General features: G+C 39.1%; 1 protein-coding gene across 4 annotated transcripts in view; it reads right to left on the bottom strand.

Annotated features, from left to right (window-relative positions):
* The window catches only part of PXDNL (peroxidasin like), a 497,888-nt gene that overhangs the window by 480,860 nt on the left and 6,144 nt on the right, over positions 1-10,884 (bottom strand). The window lies entirely within an intron of this gene.

Genomic DNA, 10,884 nt, shown 5'->3' on the forward strand with positions numbered 1-10,884 from the left:
AGAAGGATACCTAGGCAATACCATTCAGGACATAGGCACAGGCAAAGATTTCATGATGAAAACATCAAAAGCAACTGCAACAAAAGCAAGAATTGACTAATGGAATCTAATTAAACTACAGAGCTTTTGCAAAGCAAAAGAAACTATCATCAGAGTGAACAGACAACATACAGAATGGGAAAAAATTTTTGCAATCTATTCATCTGAGAAAGCCTAATATCCAAAATCTGCAAGGAACTTAAACAAATTTACAAGGAAGAAACAAAACAACCCCATTAAAACCTGGGCAAAGGACATGAACAGACACTTCTCAAAAGAAGACATTTATGCAGTCAACAAACATATGAAAAAAGGCACATTACTGATCATTAGAGAAATGCAAATCAAAACCACAATAAGATACCATTTGATGCAAATCAGAGTGGTGATTATTAAAAAGTCAGGAAACAACAGATGCTGGCAAGGCTGTGGAGAAACAGGAACCTTTTTACACTGTTGGTGGGAATGTAAATTAGTTCAACCATTGTGGAAGACAGTGTGGTGATTCCTCAAAGACCTAGAACCAGAAATACCATTTGACCCAGCAATCCCATTACTGGGTATATACCCAAAGGAATATAAATCACCTAGAATCAGAAATACCATTTGACCCAGCAGTCCCATTACTGGGTATATGCCCAAAGGAATATAAATCATTCTATTATAAAGATACATGCACACATATCTTCACAATAGCTAAGACATGGAATCAACCCAAATCCCCATCAATGATAGACTGGATAAAGAAAATGTAGTACATATACACCATGGAATACTATGCAGCCATAAAAAGGAACAAGATAATTTCCTTTGCAGGGACATGGATGGAGCTGGAAGCCATTATCCTTAGCAAACTAATACAGGAACAGAACACCATACACCACTTTTTCTCACTTATAAGTGGGAGCTGAACAATGAGATCACATGGACACAAGGAGGAGAACAACACACACAGGAGCCTGTGGGGGCAGGGCAGGGAGGGAGAGCATCAGGATAAACAGCTAATGCATGTGGAGTTTAATACCTAGGTGATGGGTTGATAGGTGCAGCGAGTCACCATAGCACACATTTACTTATGTAACAAACCTGCAAGTCCTGCACATGTATCCTGGAACTTAAAATTAAATTAAATTTTAAAAAAAGATATTCTTCCTGAGAAAATGTGAGGTACAAGTAAATAAAATAATTATTACTATAACCAACATTGGGAAGTGTAAAAATATAATAATTGATTGTTGTCTTGGGCTGGTGCCATGAGAGCTGTCTAGGATTCCCATGCAAACAGAGTTATAGTCCCTACTTGGTGGCTGCTTTTAGCTAACTTGGAACATTTTAAAAATAAATTCTCAACACTGCAACAGCTTTTCAACTATACTTGTCTTTAGAGTTGGCCAAAATATAGACCATGGCAAAATCAGCCTCTCTATAACAGGGCAAGGTGAGCCAGGAAGGGAACAGCTCCAGGTAAGGAGGCATTCTGATCTAGGTATGAAGAACAAACCATTTTACTGTGCACCTACATCTGGCTTAAAACAAGGGTGCCAACTAGAGAGATGGAGATCTTTGTAAGTTTCTCCCTACCCATGCCCAACCCTCACAGCATTACAGGATTAACCATCACATCAGCACTCAAATATTTCTCATATCTGCTTGTCAGAATATTTAGCCTCTAATTCTCTTTTCTCCCTTACCTGATTTTCCCTAGAAATTTTTGTCTTTGGAATCTATTTTCCTCTTTGAACAGGCACATACCACAAGCCTTTTCTGTAAAAGTAGTCATCAACACAGGTGAGGTAGTAAGTGAGGCTTACAACTAAAATCGTTTCAGTCCAGGCAACTCCCTGTTAAACACAGAGTGGTCCACAGCACTCTTAGAATGGAGGGCCTGCCCCATGTCAAACTTTCAAATGGGCAATATTTTCAGCACCCCTCAAGTTTCACTGGGCCAATTGGCTCATTCCTGCATGCAACATATTTTATATTAATATCCCAACATAAAATATGTTGGTATGTAAAATATTTTATGTTAATATATTTTATATTGTCTATCTTCTCTGTTCTCTGCCCTGAAGGAACTCAGTCTCTCAGAAAGACAAGTTAATAACGCTAATTCCACGTGGTATATTCCCTGATTCAGATAAGACAGGAAAGGTGTGTCATGCAGCCTGGGAGTAACAGGGAGAAGAAAGGCTTCCCCAAGGTGAGCTCTGAGCTGCTTCTGCAGAACAAGCACAAGCAGACTCAGTGTGGAGAAAATGGCCAAGGATGCATTCCTGGCAGGAAGAACTGTTGTGGGAAGTCAGGGACCCTGAATGGAGGGACCAGCTGGAGCCACGGCAGAGGAACATCAATTGTGAAGATTTCATTTTAATATGGACACATATCAGTTCCCAAAATTAATACTTTCATAATTTCTTATGCCTGTCTTTACTGCAATCTCTGAACATAAATTGTGAAGATTTCATGGACATTTATCAGTTCCCCAAAATAATCCTCTTATAATTTATGCCTGTCTTACTTTACTCTCTTAATCCTGTTATCTTCGTAAGCTGAGGATGTACATCACCTCAGGACCACTATTGTACAAATTGATTGTAGAACATGTGTTTGACAATATGAAATCTGATTGTAAAACATGGGTGTTTGAACAATATGAAATCAGTGCACCTTGGAAACAAACAGAATAGCAGTGATTTTAGGGAACAAGGGAAGACAACCAAAGGTCTGACTGCCTGTGGGGTTGGGCAGAATAGAACCATATTTTTCTTTTTGCAGAGAGCCTATAAATGGATGTGCAAGTAGGAGAAATATCACTAAATTCTTCTCCTAGCAAGGAATATTAAATATTAAGACCCTAGGAAAAGAATTGCATTCCTGGGGGGAGGTCTATAAACAGCTGCTCTGGGAGTGTCTGTCCTATGTGGTTGAGATAAGGACTGAAATACGCCCTGGTCTCCTGCAGTACCCTCAGGCTTATTAGGGTGGGGAAAAGATCCCGCCCTGGTAAATTTGAGGTCAGACCAGTTCTCTGCTCTCGAACCCTGTTTTCTGTTGTTTAAGATGTTTATCAAGACAATATGTGCACAGCTGAACATAGACCTTCATCAGTAATTCTAATTTTGCCCTTTGCCTTGTGATCTTTATTGCCCTTTAAAGCATGTGATCTTTGTGACCAACTCCATGTTCATACACCCCCTCCCCTTTTAAAGTCCTTAATAAAAACCTGCTGGTTTTGTGGCTCAGGCGGACATCATGGACATACTGATATGTGATGTCACCCCTGGAGACCCAGCTGTAAAATTCCTCTCTTTGCACTCTTTATTTCTCAGACCGGCTGACACTTAGGGAAAATAGAAAGGACCTATGTTGAAATATTGGGGGCTGGTTCCCCCGATAAAGAACAGTGTGCACAAAGCCCATTTGGGTTCCTGCTTCTCTAGACTTTCTGCTGCACCTTCATAAACACAATCCACTTATGTTCTAATTGTATTGTGGCTGGACTGGTAGGCACTAATTTAATAAGCTGAAGTCATTCTATTTAGTTAGATAAAATGTATATCTTCAATTGGGATATTAGCTGAACTGGTAAGCTGTTGGGAAATCTACCTTTGGGGGACCTCTAGGTTTGTCTCAAACCATGCATGTAGGCAGGTGCCTCTTTTACTTATTCCTGGGGCTCACACTCCAGGCGACATGAGTACTTGAATCTTAAGATCTGTGTTGTTACTCTTGGAAATCATTTGCACAAAATATCATGCATGTCTCTCATAGCATATGTAACCATTAGCACTCTGTAGCATTTGTGGTTAAATGAGGGCTTTTAGTTCTGATTTTTTTTTTTTAAAGAAGTTAGTAGACAGGAATTTTTTAAAGTATTTTTAGCTGGAGTCATGTTCAAGGTTTTTTTTTTTTAATTTTAAAATGCATGCATAAACAGTCAGAATTGCACAGTTACTGTTTCTTGGTGTTTTTACTACTCCGATGAAGAATCACTGGAGAAGACCAACAAAGTTATGTAAATTAATCAGAAGGAGCAGCAAAACAACATGGATTTTAAACATAACTCTGAGTTTCTCCACTTCATTGTCTAGAGCAAGCTTGTCCAACCCACAATCTGCAGGTCACATGTGGTCCAGGATGGCTTTGAAGCAAATTCATAAACTTTCTTAAAACATTATGAGATTTTTTGTGAATTTTTTTTCAGGTCATCAGCTATTGTTAGTGTTAGTGTATTTCATGTGTGGCCCAAGACAATTCTTCTTCCAGTGTGGCCCAGGAATGCCAAAAGATTGGACATCGCTGGTCTAGAGTTTGACAATAAAACTGTGCTGTGTCATTTGTTGTGGCTACTCTGTTGCCTGAAACAAAAGGCAGAACATATGAATGCTTTTATATTGCATTTGAAAAGGGTCTGTGATTTGAATTTTGGTCAGACATGGCCAATTTTACATAATAGCAGAAAAAGGGCTGTGTGATATACCCCTTCATGCATCCTGTGAAGTAGCTTATTGAACTTCATGGCAGAATGGAATATACAGGCTAACAAAGAACATACCAGGATGTTTAAGTTATATTGGTACCTATTTGTTTTTGATAAACATTTACATAACTTAAACCTACATCACCTTGAGTAAAGTTAACGTTTCACTGAATAAAACAAAACTTTATAAACATTATTTGTGAAAGATGTCTAAGCAAAGGAATACATTTACAAAATAATGTAGTAGCTGAACATCCAGGTATCCTCAAAATTGTTCTAATGTTTCTCTCTCCCTTTGGGGCCAGAAGCATCAATGTCAGACCTATTCTGCACCTGGGTTAGAACATGTGCTGCAGCAGCGAGGCTTCCAGAGGCCTTGGCTCACTGTGGGTTGGAGGCCTCCCATCTGTCCTGCTGGGTTCCCTGCCTCCCAGATAAGGAGGTCTGTGTCCTGCCTGTTGATCTAGACAGGAAGCTCTCAGTTACTTGCTTATATCAATATCTCAGCGAGTATCTCTCTTTGGAAACTGCAAGGTCCAATAGAAAACCTATCCATTTCTCAGCTCTCACATCCTTCCTCTTCCCACACTACTCTCATTCCCTTTGCCTACCACACAAAAAAACTCTCCCTGTCCTTCATAAAAACAAACAGACCAACATAAACAACAAAATTCACTTGACCCTGTCCCTCTCTTCCAACTTCTTAGAGGTGGAATTTGCACTCTGCCACCTCGAGCTCTGACAGATGTGGCCCCCCTCCTCTCTCTTGAAGAACAAACGATACTGTCTTCTGGGCTCCTCCTGAGTCTTTGGTAGATGTGTTCCTCTGTCTCTTCCCTCCTTTTCCCCCAGGACCACGGTGTTGCACAGCTGCAAGGGGGGCACATTTCCCAGCACACTTTGGAGTTGTGCAGTACACAGCCTACACAACCACTGGTGACCGTCCTGGCTTTTGTTCTTCTTTGTGTTTATTTGACCATGGAGCATTCCAGAATTCTAGCCTATGTGGCCTTTTCCCATTCTTCCCTCTGGGAAATCTCATTTCTTCTGTTCAACCTAATTAATGTACACCGTTAGCCCAATGACTTTCAGAACTGCATGTTTTGCCTCTATCTCCCTCCTGAGCTTATATATTTCTGAGCCCCTTCCCCTTCTACCAGAATGCCCAGGTAAAACACAACAAAATTCAACAATGTATGAACCTCAAATATCCAAGACAAGTCTCAGTTAATTTAGAAAGTTTATTTTGCCAAGGTTGAGGACACACTCCCATGACACAGCCTCAAGAGGTCCTGACGACATGATAGAGCACAATTCGGTTTTATACATTTTAGGGAGACATGAGACATCAATCAGTTTATGTAAGATGAATATTGATTTGGTCTGGAAAGGTGGGACAACTTGAAGCAAAGGAGGACAACTTGAAGTGGGGAGGGGGCTTCTAGGTCATACATAGATAAGAAACAAATGGTTACAGTCTTTTGAGTTTCTGATTAGCCTCTCCAAAGGAGGCAATCGGATACAGATATATCTCAGTGAGCAGAGGGGTGACTTTGAGTAGAATGGGAGGAAGGTTGGCCCTAAGCAGTTCCTAGCTTGACCTTTCCCTTTAGCTTAGTGATTTTTGGGGACCCAAGATTTATTTTGCTTTCACACTCTCCATGATTCAATTTTTTTCTCCTCTTTTTCACTCATTTCACTGTCTTTGTTGCCCATCTAGTTGACAAACGAGGACATTCACCATCCCTTTTTACTCCATAAATACAGAAGCAGAATTGGTCCTTCTAACACCAGACTTGTACTGTCATTCAACTCTTCCCATGTGCAGTAGCTCTCCAACTAGCACAGGAACCACAGCTTTGCTGCCTCAGGTTGCGGCTACTCCCCACAAAGCTATTATTCCATAACACATCCCTTCACTTCATTTATAGAATCTACAGTAGGGTTGAAAGGCAGCGCTTAGTGTAGGGAACACTATTCTAATACTTTAATCAGCATATACCATCTAAGTACAGGCTGTTGCAGGATATCCTGGCTCCACTGACCTTCTAAAACAATGTCTGTCCATTTGTTTCTTGAAGGATGACTCCCAAGTCTCCAGGGTACATTACACCCCAGCCAGTGGTGCTGGCCTTTACTCCTCTACCTCCTCAAGCTGTCCCCTCCACATTGTCCCTATGTCCATTCTCCTGCTTGGGCTCCATCCACACTCACCTGCCCTTCCTTCCAGAACAGCCTCTTCCAGCCCCTCTCCACAGGATCACACTGGCCTGAGTCAGGAGGTCAGTGACAGCCCACTTTCAGTTTCATTTCTCTCCCCAACAAGTCAACCACTGGGGGAAGTTTGAATGTTGACACACTTCATCTGGGTCCTCAACAATGCCAGGTGGGGGAAGGTCCAAAAAGTTCAGGCCTGTTCATTACTGCCAAGTGGTCATTCAAAGCCAGTAAGTTATGTCGGTTACAAACAAGCTACAAAAAATTTTGTAACAAAGGTAAAAGTAAGCCCTATTAAGTTGTATTTTATATGTACATATATATATTTTAAATTATACAATTTTATATATAACATAAAACTTTACATATAATTTAAATTATAAAATTATATATATATGTTTGCTGCCTCAGATTGCAGCTACTCCCTATTATTCCATAACACATCATTTTATATATATATAAATATATATATATAAAATGATATATATTATATACATATAAAATGAATGGAAATTGGAAGAGCTGAAGGAATTCTATTTTCTTCTTGAACAAGGTGAAATTTTTTATCAGCTGGACACACTTTTTCATGACTGAGCATAAGACATTTTCCATTTCCCCACCCCCATCTTGTTCCTCAAGTTTTCTATTATTTGGACAGCAAAGAAAGCTTTCCACATAAAGAAAATGTCTTTAAATTAAATGTTTAGAATTTCACATTGTAAATACTTCTGTATTTATGACTTTTAGGAAAATCCTCGATCATTAAAACAGCCCTAAGCTTAAAACTTTTTCTAATCAAGGTGGTTTTTAGAGCATGTTCAATATGCAGTCACTGAGTCCATTTCTTAACCAGTAACTAAGGAAATTAGGAAAGTACAACCTAATGACCCTGGAATAGGATGGAGTCAAATCACACTCACCATACACTGCTTCTGATTACTGAACAGGCTCCCTAAAGATGCTGTGTTCATTACTGGACATTTTTTTGTTTGCAAATTCTAATTCTGAAAGATTTGTTTTACTAAAATCCACGGCACGAAGAGTGAGATTTTCTCAATGGCAGCAGGCTTTTTGGTAAATGATATTAGTTTAGAAACACAATGATATCTTTATAGGCATAATAAAATTAAAATTTGGAGGGACAGTTTTGCATTTTTCTAAACTTAAAACCCTGATCAACTGTAACCAATCTTAAAAATAATACAGTTTTCTTATCTATGATTTAGGAAAATATTTTCTGCATTCAGGCTAAAATTTTAAAACATGTAAAAATGGAAAAAATCAAGGAAATTTTAACACTACTACTAATTAGCATTTACTAAGCATGTTGGCCATTTGCAGAGCTAAATATATTATTTACATCATTTCCATGTTATAATGACAATAAACATACGTAAGGGCGGTTTAACAAAAACTATTGGTTCTGCTGCTGGGGAGAAATTCATTCAGCTTCCATTTGCCTTAGTTTTCAAAAACTAATTGGCTTTTTTCCATAATTGTTATTTTCATCTTTCATGATATTGCTGACATAAAATGCAATCTTACATCAAGGATTTTTAGCCCCAGAGGAGTAGAGGAGCAATTTTTACAGGCTTTACATATACTTCTCAGCTTTTATACCATTTCTCTACTAGAAGTCACAAACTGAAAGTCCTAGGCAAAAAGCAACCTACAAATATGCATGGTTGGGCTTGTGTATTTTTGCCTTTCCATTTCTAAAAATGTAATTAGCTGCTAATATTGAAAAGCTAGGGAATGTCACTTTTGGCTTCCATATTTTCTTGAAACTATGGCCCAAATCCCCAAAGGCCATCAATTAGCTAAGTAACTGGCTGCCCCATTAGCAAGAGCTGCCTCTGCCTTCATTACCATCCCCACACACTCCAAGCTTCAGGCTAGTTGCTATTCATCACACAGTAGTCTGCCTTTCATCTACCCCACTTCCCTCAAATTGTTTACTGGCAGGTTCCCAGAGATATTTAGGTTTGTAATTCCTGTCCTGAATTGCAAACATGATACTAATAGTGAAAACTTCCATAGTGTTTACTAGAGCTAAGCAATTTTCTAGGTACTTAAAATGCATTAATTCATTAAATCTTCAAGATAACCAATAGGGTGAACAGTGCATCAGTCTGTTTTCACACACTGTGATAAAGAAATACCTGAAACTGGGTAATTTACAAAGAAAAGAGGTTTAATTGGTTCATGGTTCTGCAGGCTGTACAGGAAGTACAGCAACTTTTGCTTGGCTTCTGGGGAGGCCTCAGGAAACTTACAATCATGGCAGAAGGCAAAGGGGGAGTGAGAACTTCACATGGCCGGAGCAAGAGGAAGAGAGACGCAAGAAGAGCTATATACTTTTAAACAACCAGATCTTGTGATACCTCACTCTCGCCATGACAACACCAAGGGAGGTGGTGTTAAACCATGAGAATCCACCCCCACTATCCAATCACCTCCCACTGCACCCCACCTCCGACATTCGGAGTTACAATTGAACATGAGATTTGGGTGGGGACACAGATCCAAACCATATCAAACACTGTTAGCATCTCCATTTTTACAGATTAGGAAACTGTGACACCAAGAAGTTAAGAATTTGTCTAAGGCAACACATTTTGTAAGTGGTGGCACCAGACTCCCAGACAGGAATCTAGCCAAGGGCCTGAGAATCCACCATTAAGCTTTATTTTTAAACATAGTGGAAGGCTCTGCATGACAACACTGACAACATCATTTCAGTTCTGCTCATTACATTTAGAGGTGTGTGTCTAATGCATGCTAATCTCTTCTTTGAAACACCTAGAAAACAAAATTTAGGTCGAGTTGTACCTCACGTAGCTCCAAGACACTTGATTAGACAAGCAGCCCCTTCTCCAAGGCTTTGCTGCTATCTACCAAAAAACTGTCATTACAAAAGGACAAATGGCTGGTTCTGAGTCTGAAGGCACTTGCAGAACTGTGCTGTCCACATAGCAATAAGCAGTGCTCCCAAGTTCAAGAATCCTTTTAGTTATTACAGTAAGACGTATTTTGATATTTGCATGCATATAAAATTAATGAAATGCTTTATAGAAATGAAAATCTATGGATAATATGTCATTTTCTATGTAAATACCATCAAATTGGACTTTTTATTACCAAGTCCTCATTTCATGATTATGACTGACAAATGTGTGGCAATGATCCTCTTAAACATTTATATCTCAAAATTCCAGGAATTTTAAGCTATTTCCCTCTGCCCAAGAATGGACTTGAAACACCGCAAGCAGTTTTGTCTTCCATGAACATGACACAACCCACAAAATATTTATTATAGAGCAGGGAACCTCTTTAGTCTGCATCTTTCAGCATTTTTCCTTTTCTTCTTTTATTTTTTCTTAAATTTTTGAATTTGTTGTCTTTTTCTTTCTTTAAAAATAGACCCTAGAAACAGATCCTTTTCTTCTTTTGTGGTGATTTGCCCTTCTAATTAGCTAATTATGACTTAATTTAATCTAAACAAATCTAAATGTTTGGGTTTATTATCTGAATATTAAAGATGAGAAGATAGGATTTGAACTCAGACCTGTTTGACTTCCAAATTCTGGTTTGCCCTACTATCCCGTAATGCCTCCTAGATGCCGATTAGTCTAAGCGGCTGCTCCACAAGGCTTTTAAGCATTCAAGAACTCTATTGGACCATTTGAGGGTCTGTTCTGGAGACAGACAGTGCTTCAAGTGCTGAGGGCTCAGGACTTCACCCTCCCAGGAGGTACACACAGTACAAAGCCTAACAATTTGTCAGCACATAATCAATTGAAACCACACTCTAAAGTTAAATTAGCTCCTTCCAAATGGGGCAGACACGTGCTGACCAATTAAGAGGCCCAAAGACTTGGGAGTAGAGGATGAATAGGAATAAATTGAGAAAGTATGCAGGAAAATTATTGAAGGAAGAATGAAGACGAGAATTCTCAATGCTAAGTTCTGGAAGATGCTGGAAGAGAACTGAATCCAAAACTAATATATTTATGTCAACTCATCATTGCTTACATTTTCTAGTCTAACAGAGCAGAACCATGAAATTGTTTGAAAAGTGAAAAGCCTCTTCTAAGTATACAAGCAGGGAGAGCATTAGGAATCGTAAATTAAAAGGACACAGGTCC

This window comes from Pan troglodytes, chromosome 7 (assembly GCF_028858775.2).
Source record: "Pan troglodytes isolate AG18354 chromosome 7, NHGRI_mPanTro3-v2.0_pri, whole genome shotgun sequence".
Taxonomy (NCBI): domain Eukaryota; kingdom Metazoa; phylum Chordata; class Mammalia; order Primates; family Hominidae; genus Pan; species Pan troglodytes.